The following is a 20,566-nucleotide window of genomic DNA, read 5'->3' on the forward strand; positions in this document are numbered from 1 at the left end:
CTTTTCTCAATTGCTTTGGAAACGGAAATTGACATTTAGACTCCTGATTCCTTGGAAGACATAATGGAATTAATAAAAGAAGACTCATTTGGGGCCCAAACCAAGAAACTGGTTGGGAAAGAAAAACTAAAACAGTAAATGAAAAAATATCATGGAGCAGACCCTTGCTCAGGGATGGGGAAGGGTCGTGTGAGACCCTTTTGGAACCCTACCCTCATGTGACTGGGGTTTATGGCTCCTTTGTAGAAAGGTGGCAAAGTGTCCCCATCATAAGTGGGTGCTGTTGTCATGCACACCAGCTCCAGGCCTGAAGGCTTCTAGACTCAGTTCCCTAACACGTGGGTGGAGCTCGCCGTTTGTAATAACCCCACTCTCAAAGGAAGGTGTCTAGTATCGGTTGTGGCAAAATCTAGTGCTCAGAGAAGGTGATGGCGGCTTTGGCATGGGTCTTTGAAGGACTTCTGTCTGTCCTACCTGTTTCTAAGGTGGATGATTTGGGAACAGAGAGTGTGGAGACTGTCTCTACTCAGTCCTGATGGGCCTCCCTGATGCCATGCCAGCTCAGTGAGTGAATCCCCACTCGACCATCTTCCAGAAACGCACTAATGACCTCGCCATTTTTCTGCCTTATTGCCTACAGAGAAAGTGCAAATGCCATGGGGTGTGGGAACTTTCAGAGTTCACACTCTGTGTTAAATCATCCTAGCTCTGCACCAAATAACGCCATTTTTCCAAGAAGACAGACTTTGTTTTTTAGAGCAGTTTGAAGTCTACAGCAAACACTGAGCAGGAAGTAGAGCAGTCCTTGCCCCCTGTCCCCTCCCCCAACCGCCTTCCCCTTTGTCAACATTCCCACCAGAGTGGTGCCTTTGTTATCATCGACACATCATTATCATCAAAGTCCATAGGTTTTTTGTTTTGTTTTGTTTTGTTTTAATGGAATGTATTGGGATGGCATTGGTTCCCCAAACCACGCAGGTGTCAAGTGTGTAACTCAGTGTAAGACCACCTGCCCACCCTATGGTGCACCCTCTGTCCCAAGCAAAGTCTCCTTCTGTCCCCATCTCCCCCTCTTTGCCTATCTCCACCGACCCCACGCCTCCACGCCCCCTTTCCCTCTGGTCAAAGTCCACAGTTCATATTAACGTTTACTCTGTGGGTTCTGACAAGCATCAGATGGCCGACACCCGTGATTATAGGACCATAACGAATCACTTCGCGGCCCTGAAGTCCTCTGTGCCCCGTCCGTTTGCGCAGGAAGAAGGGGAACTTGGAGGAGGTTCGCAGACAGCAGCCGTAGCCCGGTAAGGGGGCTGAGATCTGGGAAGGCCTGCGGGATGCCTGAGAAGAAAAGAGTGGGTTCAATGTCCTCATCCTTGAGTAGGGACCCCTGAGACCCAGTGGCCGACACCATTAGGGAGCATTTCAGACTGCTGGGTGATGGGGGAGATGATCAGCTTTAGATCCTGGAAGGGCAGGGCTTTTTCTTTGTTCAGTTCACTTTTAAATTCCTGGTGCCTGGCACATAACAGGCGCTCAACAAATGCACGTTGGATGAAGGAGCCGGACCTGACTGACCTACGGAGTAAGGAATGTAAGGTGACCATTGTCAACCACTGTTGTTGCCAACCTCTGGAACAGATTGTGAAATCCTACCTCTGGGGGAAGTCACGTGTCCAAAGGTTGGGCCCAAGTCATACATTTCTTGAGAGCTAAAAGTGTGTGTGTGTGTGTGTGTGTGTGTGTGTGTGTGTGTGTGTGTGTGTGCATGCGTTCAGAGTGAATGACAGTCTCCCCTCTGCATGACCTGACCCGGAGGAGCAGAGCCAGAGAGGCACAGGCCGCTGTGAGAACAGAGGGCAGCACGGCTCAGACAGCAGTGAAGATCGGCCTGTGCCCAGGCGGGGTCCCCCAGCTGCCTGAGCCTGAGGCTTTCTGACAGAGACACGCACAGGCTCCGTCCCTGACCTCCCAGGTCGGGTCTGCGGGGTGACACTGGAACTGCACTTGTAGAGCTTCCCATGTGACCCTGACACCAAGCCAGGCTGGTCTGCCAAATGTTGGGAGAGAGAAATGACCAAGGCAGCCATCCTTAAAAACCGGCTGGTGCTCAGCTATTGAAAGTGACTTTGGTGTAGTTCTTTGTGGAGACCGGGGGGTGGGGGTGGGGGTGGGGTCAGTGCATGCTAATAAGCTGAGGCAGGGTCTGCCCTTCCCTCTGCTGGAGGCCCCACACTCTGCAGACGAAAATCCCCATGCCCAGGAAGCAAAGACTGCATTTTAGGAGGTTGACCTGTCATGCAATACACCTGCGCTGGTTTCCTGGGGCTGCTGTAGTGAACCCACAAACCCAGGGGCTGAAAACACCAGCTTACCCCTGTCCCGTTCCAGAGGCTGGACGCCCAAGACCCCTCTCACCCAGCAGGAGTCAAGGTGTGGGCAGGGCTCTGGGAGCACCCCTCTCCTCGCCTCCTCTAGCTGTGGGGGCTGCACTGCTGGATTCCCTGGCTTGTGGCCTTGCCGTTTCCATCTGTCTGCCTGCTCACGTCACCCCCCCTTCCGTAGTCTGCTGTCCCTCTGCCCCCCCTCATGAGGACACTTGTGACTGCACGTAGGGCCTCCTTCAGATAATCCGGGATAATCTCTCCATTGCAAGGTCCCTTAGTTTGTTCACACCTGCTGAGTCCTCTTTGTCCTATGAGGCTGTGCCTCCAGTTTCCTGGGACCAGGATGCGGACAGCCCGCCATTTGGGCCGTGGGAACGCACGGCCCAGCAGGCACTGAGCCAGCTCACCGACCTCCGGCTGCATGGCGTGGCGGGCACCTGGGGATGAGAAGGAGACTTGTGGAGCTTGGGAGGGGACTGGGCTCAGCACGCCGAGCCCCAGGCTGCTGCGTCCGCCAGGGTTTGGGGGGACTCCCAGGTCTGAGAAAGCAAACCTGGGGTGTAGTGGTGGGAGGAGGCGGCAGGCAAGCCCCTGGGTCACGGTCATGGCTCCAGCAGGGACTGGTCTGAGGCGGAAGGTTCATCTCTGCTCCCAGGACGGGACAGGTTGTGAACATATCAGGGAACAGAGACCTTTCGCCACAGCTGAGCTGTTACCATCATCGCTTCAACCTGCACACAAAGACAGTTTCTGCATTGAGCTGTCGCGTCCCCAAAGGGCATCCTCCGTTTCCACTTTATTTTGTCCTGTTCGAGAGCCACTCTGCCTTGAGCGACTTCTCTCTTCTGCAGAGCGAGGCTTCACCGGCATGAACCTGGGAGCATTTCTAAGTGGAGCAGCTGTGGATATTAACCTGGAGACCCGCAGATGACAAATCACCCACAGCCTTTCAACAAGCCCTTTCTGGTGGGGTTGTGAGGAAGGGGGTATTTTTTTTTCCTAAAGTCCCTCAGGAGTATGAATAGAAAGTCACTCAACCTAACCGTATTTTTTAAGAGATTCTTTTCCTTAAAGCAGTTGGTGAATAATAATGTTTTTGTCTCTGACAGCAAATAAAGTCACTGAAGATGAAAAGGTGCTCTGTGCTGCTAATGCTTGGCACTGGCTGAAAAAAAGAGCGTCCGGCCCCTGCTGAGTGCGTGGAAATGTGTTCTTTCTCTTGCAGGACCAGTAGGGGGGCAGGGCCAGGGCCCCCCTGGGAGGTTATCGCCTAGGGGCCTCCGGAGAGGGGGGGCAGAATCGCAGGAAACCCCAATGTTTGTGCTGGGAAGAATGTGCAGGGTTGGTGACACACGTTTGTGGCCCGGACAGCAGCCTCCAGCCCTCGCTGGCACAAGCCTGGTCCCTCCGGTGGAACAGGGAGCATCACTTCCTCACGGGGGAGGGGGGGGCGCATGGTCAGCCTTGAGGAGGACACTGACTCTCTGAGCTCCGTGTCTGCTGGTGGGGTTCGTGTCCCATCCCCCGCGCTTCCTTGAAGCCTGAAGGCAATAAAAGCTGAGTGCTGGAGCACGGGCGGATTCAGGCCACGTCATCTCTCATGCACACGTGCCTCGGTTTCCCTGAGTGGCACTCGGCACAGAGCCAGTCACGAGGCCAGGGCCCCCAGTGCCTGTTGCTGACTGCATCCAGTGCCACGCAGAGCACCTGGAATGGAGCTCGTGCTCAAACGAAGGTTAGCTGAGTGACTGAGTGAAACTGTTTCCTTGTCGGAGCTCCTGGTGACCAGGGAGAGGGTGATGGTGGTCACATGACTGCTGCGAACACCCTGCGGCACTGATTCCCCTACTGAGGAAGGGCCACTCTAACTTGTTTCAGGGCTACATCTGTGGTTATTATCTGCACACCGCATGGTAACGTGAGGCCCGTTACTTCACCCCTCACTAGGCAACACAGACACTGTGGAGGACACCCCGACTCCCTGGGCTCTGGGACCGGGGAGCCAGATGCCGAGCCCTTCCTCTCGTCCCCACTGCCCCTGGCCGAGGACCAGCTGCTGGGCTCCAGGCTTGAAGCAACGGGGAGCTGCTTCCATGTCCTGGCTACGAGCTCCGGAGGTCTGATCTAGAAAGTGGCCCCTGGCTGGACACCAATGACAACATCAGAGCGCGGCTCCAGGTCTGGATCTCATCTGACTCCAGCAGAAGTCAAGAAAACAGAGGCCAAGGGGTAAAGATGCCGTCCAGGCCCCAGGGGTCGATGGGGACGGGCTTGAGGACTCAGACGATGGCCATTTGCGTGGTTAACCAGGACGTCCTGTCCATAGTCCACACCGGTGGCTCCGGGCGGAGAACCCTCGTGAGCACCTCGCACAGTCACTGTGAGCATCACCTAAGAAAATGCGGGGCTCCTCCCTGCCACACTTTGTGAGTAGGTCACAACATCGTGTCTACCTAAAACACGTGTGTACTTGGGGGAACCTGTGATATCCATGAGCTGCCCTGTGGTCCTCAGAGTGATGTGCCCTGTGCCATTTGACACGCCCTGAATGTCACATGGAACACCAGCACTCCCAGAGGGTGTAACTTCCCTCCATGTCCACGCGGGGACGGGCCAAATGCTGCATGGGGACCGGGCCACCCACCAGGACCTCACGCTGTCCCTGCTCTGTGATGCCCTTCCTTCCAGAAGCCGCACCAGCCCTGTGACAGCAAAGGCCAAGAGGACCCTGACCCTGATCCCCGGGGCCGCCCAGTGCACCCAGGGCAACCTGTGCTTTCTTTCTTCAAGAGAACAGATGGCTGAGACAGGTTACAGGATCCTCTCAAGATGACGACCCTCCCCCGCCCCAGTCGGATGGGCTCTAGGGTTCTAAGACGAGACTGCCCTTTCCCCTCCTTTCCCAGAAACGCCCATTCATGCCGGCTGCCCCATTATAGGGAACGGTCTGTGCCGATGCAGGGTCAGGACGACCTGGACCAGCTGACTGGTGCAGACCTCTGGGCTCCGTGAGCAGAGAGACCTGTCTGGTGTGTCCGTGGTTGCAGACGGGCCTCCAGGGTGGCCCCCACACCCAAGGGGGAGTGATGATCGGGACACAGGGACCTCGTCACCCGTTGTGTGTGTTCTGGCTATGGGACCAGAGCGCACGGATAGGGAACCTGGCATTGCAGTCTCAGGGCTGGGAGGCCACAGTCTGGGTGACTCGGCGTCTGGGGTGGGCCACCGCCTGGTTCATAGGTGCTGTCTTCTTGCTGTGTCCCCACACGGTGGGAGGGACGGGGAGCTCTTTGGGGCTCCTTTCTAGGAGGACACTGATCCCATTCATGAGGGCTCCACCCTCACAACCTCATCCCCTTCTCATACCATCACCTTGGGGGTTAGGTTTCAATGGATGGAGGAATTTTGGGGGGACACTAACTTTCTGATCCTCCTTGAAGCTCCCGTCCCCATGCTGACTGAGAAAGTAGTGTATGGCCAGTGGCCACTGCCATTATGGCTATGAGGGGTCACACTGGATTTGGGCAGATGGTAAAGAAACAGTGGAGCCAAAAAATGGTGGGCCATTCCTTTATTAAAGTCTTGCACCGGCCGACGAGCAAACACACAGAAGGAAAACACTTCCCTGTCACTCAGGGCTCCAAAGCCACTGATACATTCTCCAGTTCCACAACCAGGAGAATCTTCTCCGGTTCCTCCTAGAATCAAAGGTCCCACCAGTCACAGCGGAGCTCACAAAGCCCCTCACCTCTGGTTCCCCATCTGCACACCTTTTCTCTCTCTGCAAAACTGGCTTCTTCCTCAGCACTCTGCATTCTTTCTGCTCTCCCTGCAAAACTGGCTGGGTCCACAAAACTCTCCTCCAGCTATCATTAGAACAGGAACCCTTCCCAAGCAGGAACGCAATCCACAATTTGCAATCAACTGCCCTGCTCTGAGGGCAAGCACACACGTCGCTGCCCAGCGCCATTTTTTAACAATCAAAGCGAGCCAACTCAAAAAATACAGATTTTACAAACTCATTTGCCCAACAGAGAGCCTCAAAGACGGATCCGCGACACCCTCCCCCTCCCTCCTGCCTGCAGCCGGCGCCTTCCTGCCTGCGCATGTCTGTGCAGGGTGGGCAGACGTGGAGCCAGGCTGTGTCTGGGTTCCTGGGAAACACGGCTTCTTGGGGTATTAGGGTCGAGATGCAGCAGCAACAGCTACTTCTTAACAATTGTGGGGTTTTTTCCCTTCAAAGTCCTTTATGCGTAACCAGCACGCGCGGCCTCTTTGGTGCTGTTACCTGTTAGTTGTTGCTGCTGCTTCCTCTGCTTCACCCGCCACTCTCTTCGGGGGTCTGGGCGCCCACGTGGCGCAGGCACTGAGAAGGGTTTCCTGAGAGGCAGGAGGAGAGTCTTCCCCACGGCCAGGCCTCTGAGGGGCAGGGGAGGAGTGGAGACTGGAGCCCAGGGAAGGCAGGGCTGCCAGGCGGAGGCCCTGTGGAGACTGAACTGGGACAGGCGAGGGCGTGATGGAGGCCCTGTCAGCGGCTCCTACTCGAGTGGGAGTGCATCCGCACTGTGGCCGAGCCCCTGAGTCAGCACACTCATAATGAGCTTCCTCTGCAGAGCAGCCCATGGAAGAGGACCAGAATCAATGGCTGGAAAACACTTGCAGAAGGCTCCCTCTCTCTCTCTCTCCTTCCCACCCTCCCCCACCCATTCTCCCATTTCTTTCTCCCCTTCTCAGTTCTCTGCCCCTCTGCTCCCTGGCAGGGTCCTGAGACTGTCACCTGGGGACAGGTGGGGACCCTACCAGCCAAAGAGCCCCTTTGTCCTGACCCTGGTGGGGCACTAGGAGGCGCCCCCTGCGGAGAGAAAACTCACCGCATTCCTACAGCTCCAGACCTGGATTCCCTGCACAATGCATGGGCCACCCGCTGAGAGCCACTTAAAGCTATTTGGGTCATCAATGAGATCAAAGGAGGCATTGTAGTCCAGCAACCGGCAGGCTCAGAATAGATGTGAAAACAGCTCTCGCCAGAGTCCCAGAACCCAGAGCAGAAAGGACCCAAGGCCACCTCACCCAGGGCTAGCTGAGCTGATCACTTTAATTCTGTCCCTGGGGCAGCGCTCCTGCAGGTTATCAGATCAACGCCTGAGCTCTTCTGATGCCCAGGAATGTGAGGCCAGCCAGGAGACCCGCTGGGCTGGTTTGATTGGTATAAAAAGTCCTCACATGAGTCAACGCCAGTTTCCAGTTAGCGTCTTCCCGTGTATCCCTGTTATCACGGAGGCCACGCACAGGAAGTCCTCCTTCTTCCACTCTCCCCCGCTCAGCAAACACTCGGGAGGCTCCGGAGGGCATCGTGGTTAAAGACGGGGCTCTGGACTCGGACAGACCTCAGGAAGAACTCTCAGCTGTGTTGTTTGCTAGCCGGGTGCCCTTGGCAATGACTTAGTCTGGCTATGTTTTTAAGTGGGGTAGAGGGGAGAATGTCCCTACTTGGGAAAGTCAGGAGGACTGGAGATTTCTGTTAAGGCACAAGCTGAGGGCAGCCGCCTGCTGTCTGCATGCTCAGGCTGTGTCTGGCAGGTGCCAGACACGGAGCACCCCAAAGAGGGGAGAGGTGCAGTGTCCAGGCTGGACGGGTGAAGTGCTGGGATCTGACAGCCTCCTTGGGTTTCCATGACCAGCTGGGCTTGGTTGCTGTATTCACTGAAAATTCCAATTCTGCCCCATGACCTCAGACCGCTGGTCACCAGGACACGGTGGATGGAGCGGATATGGGAGACCATCCATTAACATGCTGCCCCACTTCAAATACGTAGAAAAGTGGATTATGTGACAATGCATTTGGAAATTGAGATCCAGGCTGAGAATCTACCAGTGCCAGAGTGAAGGGAGCTCACGGTTGCCACGGAGACCCAGGATGGAACCGTGCTGCCCTTCGGGACTCAGAACTCCACCTCCACCTGCAACAGGGAAGGAGTTGAGCCCACAGGTGACCTCTCTCCTCGGCCCCATCCCTAATACTCAGCTCAGTGCAGGGACTTGACATTTTCTAAGGAGTGTGGAGAGGGGTGGGGGAGGGGCCCCTGTGAGCAGAGGGAAGCAAATTCTGCCCATCTGACAGGGAGACATGGCCAGAAGCCTGCCCCTCCCTCTAGGTCAGGGTGGAAAAGAGCTGAGTTCTGGGCCACAGGCAGGTGTAGGGTCTGAACCACATTCCCTGTGAGGGGCAGAAACCCTGAGCTGGGAGAGTGACATGTGATCCTGGTCCGGAAACAGTGGACCCCAGGGAGCCCTGAGGGATGCCCCCACATCCCAGGACAGGGCAGGACTGCCTGTGGAGACAGCTGGCACCTAAGGCGGGTTTCACAGCGAACAGCACACATCCTGCGAAGAAACCAAGGGCTCCCACAAGCGGGCCGGTGCACCAGCCGCGATGAAGGACCTCCCAGGATGCACCAGGGCTGGCGTGCTCTGGTAGGGACATCAGCAAACACACTCCAAGTCTCAAAAGAGAGGAGGGGCCGTGACGCGAGCAGGGGAAGACTTAGACAGAAACGAGTAGGAAGTCTAGGGATAGGAAGTAGGGTTGTTACAAGGAAAGCCGCACAGAGGCCCAGATGCCACGGAAGAGGTCACTATGGAGCCAGAAGATGGGCCTGAGGAAGTCACCCCACAGCACAGAGAGCTGCAGAGACCTCGGCCACAGGGCAGATGGGATGGAGGCGTCTGGCGCAGGCCTGCCGGATGCGTGGACCACTCTGTCGTGACCTTTCAGATCACACTGTTGCCCATGCAGAAAACTGGGATGACTTTAACTAGAAAACTCAGAAAGAATTCAAGACTAAGGGGGATCAATCAATTACGCATTAACTATAATTAAGGAGAAGTTTACCCGTGTTGCTGAGAACGACAAATGGTTAGACAATGTCGTCAATAAAGAGGCTATTGATAACTGCAAAAACAACAACAAATAAAGTATTTAGAAAGAAAAGTAACATCCTGGACAAAGATTGTGTAACTTTAAGAAAGGACCTAAAGAACACTTAAGCTCAAGTGGGTCTTTAACCTACAGGTTCATGCATTTGAAGACCAGACATGTCAATTTTCTTTCATAGTTGCCATGGCTTTGTATAAAAAAAAAAATCAAAAACCAAAAACCAAAATACAAAAAAAGAACACCCTGAACTCTGGCATAAAAACCACGGTGCACGTGCACAGACTTGGTGGGTTAGTCAGGAAAGCCCAGTGGAGAGGGATGTTCTATCACAAAGCATACGAATACCTAAAGCCCCCGTCTAGGCCATTTCTCCAAGGCTCTTGTCCCTACAGCAGCTGTTTCCTCCTTGCTCCTCCTCCTCCAGCCCTCTCCACACCTCCTCTGGACTTGGCCAACCATGGTCTTCCCCAGCCCGCCCTCCAGGGGGTCAGCCTGCAGCCTGGCTGTCCCCTGAACAGAGGGATCCGCCAGCTGCTCACCAGGCATGTGTCCCTCTGTCTTAGATGATGACTGTTTACATCTTTCCGGCCACTCGTCCTCCTTTGCCCTCACAGGATGGGCTTCCGGAGGGCACCCCCACCGCCCCACATAGCACCTGGAGCACGTGTAGAATGGGTGACAGGAAGCGTTCAAGTTCACAACTCCTGGCCCTCCTTCCTGTTGCCACAGTGCCCTCCACAGCCTCCAGAGCCAGTGACCTGTGGTATCTCTTTGCCACATAAGGAATCTGGCTGAACTCAGGTCCTGTTCCGAGCCTCTGGGAGCTCACTCCTCTTGACCTGCACTTGTGTGTGTCTGTGTGTGTGTGGGGGAAGGCTATATGTCACCTCCTTTGTGGCTTCCTTCTAAATAGGGTGCAGGGCAGGGAGGACCAGCTTAAGCAGGTCTGTCAGCTACAGATCTTGGACAAATGCCCGTCTAGGCTGCAGGCACTTCTTGTGGGTTTTGCTCTGGGCTTTTGTTGGCTTTATCACAAGTCTCTGGGGCAATTATTTTTGGCTCATTCAGTGAATGGCTTTAAATCAATTTCTTCTCTTCTGAATGCTTAATATAGGGCTTGTCCGCGTGTAGGACTCCCAGGATTAGTGGGGACTGTCCTCTGCTCATAAATCTCTCCTTTCCCCACCCGATTCCCTGCTTATGGGTGCTGGACAGTCTGCCGGCCAAACCTCACGGAGAGGTCCCAGCGTTTCTCCGACACGGGAGCTATCTCTAACCCCCCTTCTGTAGGGAGGGAAGGCCCTGAACTCTGCACCAGAGTTCCCACGCTCTTTAATCTATGCAGATTAGCACGAGGCCCTGTGACTCCCTAAAGACTGGTGGTCAGCAATGGAAGTGAAGGCACCAACTACATACTTTGAAGGAAACCTTGGGCGGTGCTGCCCACAGTGCAGACACCCAGGTCGCGTGCCCTGCAGCAAGTGGGGACAGGTGACTGTGCCCAGGCCCAGGTGGGGGGCTCAGCCTGTCTTGTGTTCTCCTTCTTCCTCAGCGTGGGTTCCCATTGTGCCGCAGCAAATGGCCGCAGACCTGGCAGCTTGAGACATTACAGATGGGTTATCTCACCGCTCTGGGCACAGGTGAAGTGGGTGCGCCAGGCTCCCATCAGGGTGCTGGAAGTGCCGTGTTCCTCCTGCAGCCTCCATGGGGACAACCGGTCCCCAGCGTTTTCCAGCATCTAGGCGCCACCCACGTGTCTTGGCTGGTGGCTCTCCCGTCTTCAAAGCCAGAGCACACAATCTCAGATCTCCCCTCTGCTCCGTCCACCCAGCTCCTTCTGAGTCCCCTGCCTCCCTCTCTCCCTTGGAAGGACCAACCCCTGTGGTGGCATTGGACCCGACTCCAAGGTCCTGTCTCCATTTTGAGATCCTTAACCCAATCTCTCCTACAAAGTCCCTGGGGCCCTATGAGGCAGCACATTCAGAGTGCCTGGGAACGAGGAGGGTGGCGTCTTTCTGGGGCCACGGTTCTGCACGCCACCTTCCCCGTGCACTGGGAGGCCCTCATGGTGAGAGCCTGTGTGACTCTCCCACCCGGAATCTACCACGCCAGTGACTGGAGGGCTGGTCGAGCAGGAATGACCACGTTGGATAAAAAGCTTCTCTTCACCATTGACTTCCCCGACTCAACGATGGCTCCACTGTCACCACGGAGCCCACACCCCCTTCACCTTCTTTGGTTTTCACATTTGACTTGTTTATTATCAACTTCCATGGTCCACCTCATTTTGACCTTTTTTTTTTTTTGGTTGTATGAGACACCTCCTAGAGCAGCGGTTCTCAACCTGTGGGTTGCGACCCCGGCGGGGGTTGAACGACCAAAACACGGGGGTTGCCTAAAGCCATCGGAAACCGCAGGGGTCGCGACCCACAGGTTGAGACCGCTGTCCTAGAGCTTTCCAGAGGAAAGAAAAGGGAAGGACCACGCCTGGGAGGGAGACATTTCTCCGGGTCCACTCCCCAGAGGTAGCAGTGGGGAGAGTCGGGAGGTGGTCTGGGGACAAGTGGGGCCATCTGGAGCCAACCTGAGCACAGACGGTGCGGGGACGTGTGATCGCTCTGCACCTGTGGGTTCTTTCCCTTTCAGACCGGGCCCTTTAATACTCCTTTGCTCGTCCCCCTTATGCAATTCTGCGGCTGCAAAGTCGAGATAAGCCCCATGGTTGCTGAGGGAGTGTGAGTTCTAAGATTAGGAAACAGAAAAAGAGTTTCAGTGGGGACGTTCGGGCCCTGGCTCCGTTCCATCTCGAAGGGGACAGTTTCAAAGCCCAGGGATTTTCTTTGAAAACAAAACCGAAAGCAGGTCATCATCTCTTTTTACCTGAAAGCCCCCCCCCCCCCCATAATTTTGCTTAATAACTTTCAATCCAGTCAACAGACATGCAGGGTAGGGGTGGGAGCTGCATTACACACCTCGGCTCAAACCCGGTGCCCAACGACATGGTGGCCGTGACAAGGGCTGAGGCCCACCCTCCTGCAGAGGTTGTCGGGGAGCGAGTCAGTGGGAGCCTGGTCATCGGCAGGTCTGCTTCCAGGGCTGAGATGCTAGGAACAGGACCCCTCTCCCCGCCCTCCCCCACACCTGCAGATATAAGAAATCCCACCACTGGCAACACGCTCCATTCAGGGTGAGCGTTACCCACCTTCTAAGGGCCGGAGACTGAGGGACCTGGCACTGAGAGTGAGTGTCCTCCGGGTCTGCCGGGGCAGCCTCCCCTACAATGTGCTCATTGCTCAGAACACACTTTGTCACGTGGGACAGGGCCCTCTAAGCCATGTTGTCCTAACGCTGTGGGACGGCATGGAAAAGTACGAGGAAGCCGGACTCATCACGTCAGAGAAAAACATCATGAGTGACCACACATCTACGCCCTGCCGGCTTCCAAGACGAGAGGCCCCTCTGTTGCGAGCGCTGTGGAGCTGCAGAGTGTGAGCCCTGGGTACCGGTTTGGTTCACACCCAGCTGTGTGCCGAGTGAGTGCCCCTCCACATTTCGCATGATGGGCGCTGGGGAACCCGGGCTGGAGACCGTGGGAGTCCTGAGCACCCTTACACACCAGCTGACTTGGTGGGCATCACCCGGCAGGCCTCCCGGGCAGAGCCACCTTCTCACAGGAGGGATGCTGAGAAGTAAAATAGCTTTAAAAGCATCTAAAAGTGCTTGTCCAAGCCCCAACTGGGTAGCCTGGTGGTGAGAGCGTCATCCTGATACACCAAGGCTGCAGGTCTCAACCCTGGGCAGGGCTCATACAAGATCAACCGATGAACGCACAGGTAAGTGAACAACAAACCGACGTTTCTCTCTCTCTCTCTCTCTCTAAAATCAACAAAGTATTTTAGCAGTGCTTGTCCAGCTGGCAGGGCCTCTGAGGCACACCTGCTTGCTAATCACGACTTTCCCGGGCTCCTGTTTGCTAGGTGAACGGAACTTTTAATAAATACCTGCGTGCGGGCCGGTCATGAGCACTCGTGAACAGGGTGGTTCCGGTGAGAAGCAGGAGACCAGGTGCACGAACTGGAACCCAGAGTGGCCCCTGCAGCTCCCGGGACCTCTCACAGTGGACTCAGCAGTGTCCCTAGACGACGCCCAGGGACCTGAGACCAGTGGACGTTTGGCGGGTCGGGGAAAGCAGAAAAGACCGTGAGCATGGTGGATGGTGACCCTTAGACAAGGATCTTCCGTTGGAAAACTTGGGAATACTGGTTCTCTGTGACTGTGGCCAGGCCGTGGCGACCTCTGGCAGCTGGGGACCGCTGAGTAAGTCCGAGGAGACTGGCAGGCAGTCGTTTGGGAAAGAGGCCGAGTTGTGGCCCCAGCCTGGCAGCCACATGGTATGTGGGAGCCTCTGGTGCTCATCAGAGAGACTCCTGTGGGCCCTCGTCACTCAGTAGGCCGTGTCACATCTGGACGTGTGGGACTCGGAACTGGGTGACAGGGAAAGGGAACAGAATGTGAGGGAGGTGGCTGGAACTTCTCAAGATATTGACAGAGGCACAGATGTGGGACAGCTGTGGCTGAGACGTCCGGTGCAGGAGGGCGGGCGGACATCGTGGTATGTGCCCAAAGGAGAAACAGCCTTCAAGAGACCAGAAAGTACCCTCCAGCTGTCTTATATTCAAGGTGCAGGTGACCACAGGACTTCTTACCCCATTGCACTTCCTGTCCCCCTCCCACTTCCTCTTTCCAAGCACAAAGTTCTGAACAGTGGGAAGACATCACTGGTTTTCTTCCCTTTCAATGGCACTGACTCTCCCAGAAATCTGTGGCTTTACGGACTTATACAACATCCTCACGTTTTTCTCTGCTGCTAATTTGATCACTGGCTCTCTGGCAGTGACCTGGGTGGTTTCCTGAGGCACCTCTGCCCTGATTCCAGAGAATTCTGACTCTCGGTAACAAGGACGGACTTACTAGAATCCCAGCCATGTAAGCACTAAGTTGAACAACCACGTTGCAGAGACCTTATAATTAGAAAAAGGGCAGGAGGTGGAGGGGTTAGGAGCTGGCCTGGGATGGCGACAGGCACCCACGGGGATTCTGAGGTTATTTTTATGCTCCAACTACTTATGGAAAGCAAAGCAGAACCCATAATTCCCAGCTTATTACGGGCTTCTCTTCCTTCAGAAACCACAGTAATCATTCACTATGACCTTGGGAAAAGCCAGATGCCAAGATTTCACATATATATGGCTAAAAATTACATGTAAAAGTGACATATAATTATATACAAATTATTCAGATAGACACTATGTAAATATAAATATATATATATTATAGACCCTTGAAAAAGAGGATAAAAAAAAGTTATAATTTTAAAGTTCCTGCAATTTCCTGCCTCTTAAGAGATGAGGTTGAACTTGTCTTTGAGGACAAATGTCTGTTTCTCTCAGGAAGCCACCCCAATGGGGAAAGACCCTCTTTTGGGAAAAAGAGATCTGAAATCATTTGTCTCTGATTCCAAGAAGCTAAACTCCTCTTCATAATAATGTAAAGGTTGTGATTATCGTGGTTGGAGTCACATTCTGCAGTCATGATTCTTTAGAGATTTTCTTTCCCAAATATGGACTTAGATTCCAATGTGCCAATGCATTATTGCTTGTTTTGTGAGCAAGTGTATAATTCCTCACAGGCAGTGTCGAGAAAATATCCCCAGACTGCAGGAAATCCACACTGACCTGACCTCTTCACTTCTCTGCATTGAACCAGAGACCACTGACAACATGAGAAAGGACAAGGAAAAGTCAGGTAAGGCAAGATGAGGACAGACAAAAAATGGGAAATGACTCAACTGAGCCAGGAATGGCCCACAACTAGACTGTGTCCCAGGTTATCAAACAAGTCTCAATAAATTTAAAATGAATGACCAAGTAGACTTCAACTAGAGAGCAATGATGGAAAGACATCTGGAAACATCACAACAATTTGGAAATTAAACAAATTTCTAAGTAGAAATCTGAAACTATTTTAAACTGAAGGTGAAAATGCAACATGTCAAAGTTGTGGGACACAGCTAAAGCAGTGCTTTGAGGGACATGTATAGCACTAAAAACGCTTATAATATAGAATAGATTTAGCATCAGTGATCTGAACTTCCACCACATCAATTCATCACTGAGTCCTGTTGGTTTCCCTCCCTAAATATTTCTTAATCAGTTTACTTCTCTCCATCATGCTACCGCAGCCTCCAAGCCAGTCCCCATCTCCAGTCTTGCCTTCCTCCCCCAAATCTCCCATTCCTTCTGTCCAGCTGCATGGCTCACTACACCTTCTCCTTGCATTCCAGCCCTACTGACCTCCTCTTGTTCCTTACTTATCATGCCTTCTCCTGGATCTTCTCATGTAGTCTCTGCCTTGACCACTTTTACTTCCAGTCTACACTGCCAGTTCCCACTCCTAGAAATCCCTGTTTACATGTCTCTGCTTTCTGAGAGCTCTGTTCCTGCTAGAGCTTTCGTAGTAGCTGACTTTACTTTCTTCGTGGTAGCATTTAACATCTGGTCACAACTTGCGTTACAGTCTCTCTTCCCCGCTGGACTGGGGGAGCAGTGATTGGGTCCTCTGTATCTGATGTTGCATATCTGGGCCCTCGCCCAGTTCCTGGCCTGTAGCAGGGGCTAAATAAACATTTCACAAATGAACAAAAGCCTGTTTCAGTGGAAATATGATCACTCAGTTTGTTGTTACAGGTCGATGAGGTCAGGGTTTTTGGATTACAGCTTGCGGTCAGCACTGGTCATTTCATGGCAGTCACTTGCTCCCCCAAACTAACAACAGCCCTGCATTCTATTTGGGGATCCATGTGGTTCCTTGTAAAGCATATATTTACCCTAGCTCCAGTAGTTACATGAACACTCAGCATTGAGAAAGCTGACCTTCTCTGTGGCTTCCACGGCTTGCAATGGCACTTTCTCACTTAAATGAGTTACTGGGATTCCCCCTATGGCTCCAGGGCCTCCCATTCTGTCACCTTCCTGTCAGGAAAGGTGGAAAGGTGCTGGGAACAGCTCGCTGGCAGTGTTCCCATCATGCTTTCCTGGTAGGGCTCTTTAATGACATCTGGGAGATTTCCCAGGACCCTAGAAAGCATCAGCAACCACGTGACACATATCCACGTGAAACATGCCTAACGTCACGTAGAAGATGAACAGAGAAGAGTAAAAAAGGAAACACAAAGTGGTTTTCTAAACAGTAGTACCCTCTGTGATGTTTTCGCCTCCATCGGGCAAAAGGAAATGGCTGTCTAGAGAAAAGATGACGCTGTATCTTGTTCCATTGATCTTTTTTTAAAAAACATGAATTATCTTTTTCCTAATAATACAAATAATTCATATTCATTGTGGGCAATCTGGACATTTAAAAGGAATATATATAAGAATTGCCCAAGATGATACAGAAAATAACCATCGGTAATGTTCTGATGCATCTCCTTCCAGGAGTTTTTGTACACGAATACAGATGTTTACCTGTTTCAAAATTCAAATGCATGTTTTCTATATTACTTTCATCTACAAACAACATGACCCCCTCCAATAAAAAACTTTTATAGCCTTCTGTTTTGCGGACATGCCATGACTTGTAAGAAACAATTTTCCTACTGTTGAACACTAGGTGGTATCCCAGTTTTCCTGTTATATGTATATTGCTGTGATGAGCCCTTGGTACAAATCGTGAGCCCCTCTGCTCGAACCACAGGTTGGTCTCTCGTGTTCATACTCTCCTGTTTCTTGAGGACATGCCTGCCATCGCCACCCTGCGACCTCTGAGTTCCCTTCTCTGGAGAATCCTTCTGGTCAGCACTACTCGTAATCTCTCCGGTATTAAACAGATGTCTTCTTCTCGCCCTCCATGCCTCTGGCCTCCACCCTCTGCTCCCTCCATCCATCTAGTCCCCTTGTTTGATCTTTGCAACAGTCTCTGCTTCCTTACCCCGTAGTCTGTGTCCCCAACACGTGTGGCTTCTTGCAAGGTTGCCCTGTCTCTGCCCGTCTATCCTTACCCTACCTGACCCATCAGCAACCTTCCGTTTCCGCTGTCCTAGCTCCACACCCTTGGCTGGCCATTCCCCCTAGGCCTGGCCAGAAAACGTGGGGCTGCCTCAGGGTTAGTTAGACCTGGGGCTTCTTCCCTGCGAGAAGAGAATTTTATTCTCTCCCAGGACTTTAAGACCCATGGTAAGCTGACTTCTCCAAACTAACCTGCCCAGGCCATGCCTTCCTGCAAATTCACAGACCTACCTGCTCACCAGACATGGGTCCTGTCTGAGGCATCTCGAAGCTGACACTGCTGAGACATTTGTTTTCCCCATCTCCCTGGACACCTGCATCCTCCAGCCAGCCTCCTGCCTCTCCGTTAGCTCCATGACCTCTTTGGACCCACCACAAAGTTCATTTCTCTTTCTCCAAACTATTTTTGAGACCAGCTGTGCCTCTCTATCTCCAATCCCTCCTTTCTCATCGAAGCCTCACCGGCCTTGCCTGACGATCTCAGCAGCCTCCTCCCATCCTGTCCCTGTAGGACTCTCACCCACTCGTCACCCAGAGCGGCCCCCGTCCAGACTTGACGCGGCATCCAGCCTCGACACGATGTCTGAGTGACCGGACTCCTGCTTCAAATCTCATTTCTCCCCCCACTCCCTGGGCCCCTGATGCTCGGCCCTGGGGCCTCCCTGCCTCTATCTGGGGTTCCCAGTTTCCTCACCCAGAGCTCTGCGTCCATTGTTCCTTCTACGTGGAACATCTGCTCCCATATTCACGTGACCCTCCTGCTCACCAGTCCAGGCTCAGCTCTGATGTTATTCTTCCAGTCTCAAGTTGTCTCCCTCTTCACGTGTCAACCCCGGAGTCTTGAGAAACCTGCATGCGTGCAAGTCACATGCACACAAATCACAGCTAAGGAGCAAGAACGCCACCTGGAAGCAATCCAGAACCCACCCGCAGCGGAGTGAATAAATACATTATGGTCCGTTCATACAGTGGGGCTGTGTTGGCGAAGGAGAACGAGGGCATCAATGTGGGTGAACCTCAAAACATGCCATTGGCTGAAAGGAAGAAGTCAGAGGAGTGCATATGGTATCGAGTCACTTGACACAATGTCCAGACCTACTGCACAGGGGTATGTGCACAAAAGGGATAAAACTATAGGGAAAATCAGAGGGTATTTGCTTCATTTTTATCAGTGCACGTATATACTTGATAAACTCTTGAATTCATATTTTTCACAAAAAGGGTTGTTTTTTAACAGCAAATGAGCAATAAAGCAACCTAATTACTATTTATTTATAATAACACAAGTGCGAACTGCATTTACCGCCGTATCTTGGCTTCCTCCCCGGTAAGCAGAGTAACGGGGCTCTATGGCCAAGATCTCTTTCTGTCACTCAGCAGAGAGCAGGCAGGTCAGAGGGGACCTCCATAGGATGTCTGGTCTATCTCTGCACTTGCCCGTGGCACGACTGGCTAATTGAAACCAGCGCAGGCAGAATGGACCAATTCGTTTTGGAAATTCTACTCTCCCTTTCCTCAGGAAGGAACTGCACAGCCTTGCTACATAATCAACTTTAAATGTCTGAGAAGTCTTTCTTCTGACGTGCACAGACGCTCTCGGCTTGGGGGCCCCTTTCCAGAGGAGGCGATGCTTTCCAGGCTGAGGTCTGGGGAGACGAGTCTACATGGAGCCGCCTGTCAGGGACATGCTGGTTCCCAACGTCCAGATGGAACCAGGTTCCCTTTCCACCAGCACAAGAGCAGAGGTGCTACAGGTAGCGCCACGCGGAGGGCGTGGCAAGCCAGGCGGGCTGAGAGTCTGTCAGGTGGGTGGTTCACACGCAACACGCCCTGAGCCGCCTGAGGACCTGCCTGCCAGGTGTGATGGCCTGGCGTGGCAGGGACACTCAGAACCACGTGTCTCAGGGTAAGTCCTCTCTGACGCCGTAGAGCAAGGCTTAGCCAGAGCCGTGCTACACATGAAATCGGGCTAACTAGAGCAAAGTCTAATCACCGTGTGATCCGACTGGGTCTAGGTGACCTGGGGTGCTGAATAGCCCACTTCAGGTAGTTTTTATTCAGTTTCATCTAGTTATGTCCTAGGGGACCACAGTGCAATCGGCTGTGGCCACGTAATGAAATGTGGTAAATCTCGTTAAAGAGAAATATGACTAAAAATACTTTGCTGTTTCATCCCCGCAGCTGCAAATATAGCCTAGCTCACTGGGGTTCACGGGGCACTGCAACCAAGGTGTCGGGGGAAGGAGGCTGGGTTTACTGCTCTGGGACGCAGAGCCTGCTCCCCTGCATCACACGAGAGGTCCTTGTTTTATGGGTACACCAGGCGAGTCCAGGTCATAGCTGTAACTGTGGGTTCTACTGGGTGCCGCAGCAAGCTCGCAGGACCTCGTGGGGATCCCGTGGGGCAGGACGTCCATGGCTGCAAGGTGGCACGGAGGGGCTGCCAGCCCGTGGCTTTGCCACCTACAAAGCAATCGAATGGCCTGGGTACAGGCAGCAGGGGACCCAGGTTGGCACCAGATAGACTCTGGAAGCCTGGACCACCATCTCTGAGAGGACAGGTCTCTGCTGCTAACTGGGAGAATTGCACTACCTCCTCCACTAGTTCTCAGTGCTGTAGACAGGGAAGCCATCCAGGCTGGCACTGGCCCAGACCAGTTCGGTGTCCCTCAGGAGACTCAGAGAGGCGGGAAGGGGCTCCCCGCCCACATACCTCAGTTCTTGAAAGGCTTGTTAAGGTAGTACGGGCTGCACCCCCGCCCCTGACCCTCACTCTCTACCGTGGGACCCAAGTGAAACGGGAGACATCCCCAAGTGTGTGAGGGTAGGTGAGAGCAGAGAGCTCCTAACGGGAGAAAGGTTCTGAAGAAGTGGTGTGCATACGGAGACAACTAGTACCCATGACCACGATCACGTCAGTGTGTCTTGGAAATCCTGCTTCTCTGCCCGTGTGTGAGCGACGTGCTTCCTTAGAGACCGCTGTGCTTGGGCTCAGGAGACCCATGTGTGCCCTGGGCGCACTCCGCACACCTGTCATGTCCTCGCTCCTGGGACACCCTCTTCCTGGCCCTCCTGGGTCCCAGTGTGTCTGCTGTAACCACTCAAGGTCTTTGGTGTCTTCAACCAGGAAAGGCAACAGAGACATCGTGTCCAAAGATGTAGGGCAGGTTATAGAGGCC

This window comes from Saccopteryx leptura, chromosome 11 (genome assembly GCF_036850995.1).
Source record: "Saccopteryx leptura isolate mSacLep1 chromosome 11, mSacLep1_pri_phased_curated, whole genome shotgun sequence".
NCBI classification, from domain to species: Eukaryota; Metazoa; Chordata; class Mammalia; order Chiroptera; family Emballonuridae; genus Saccopteryx; species Saccopteryx leptura.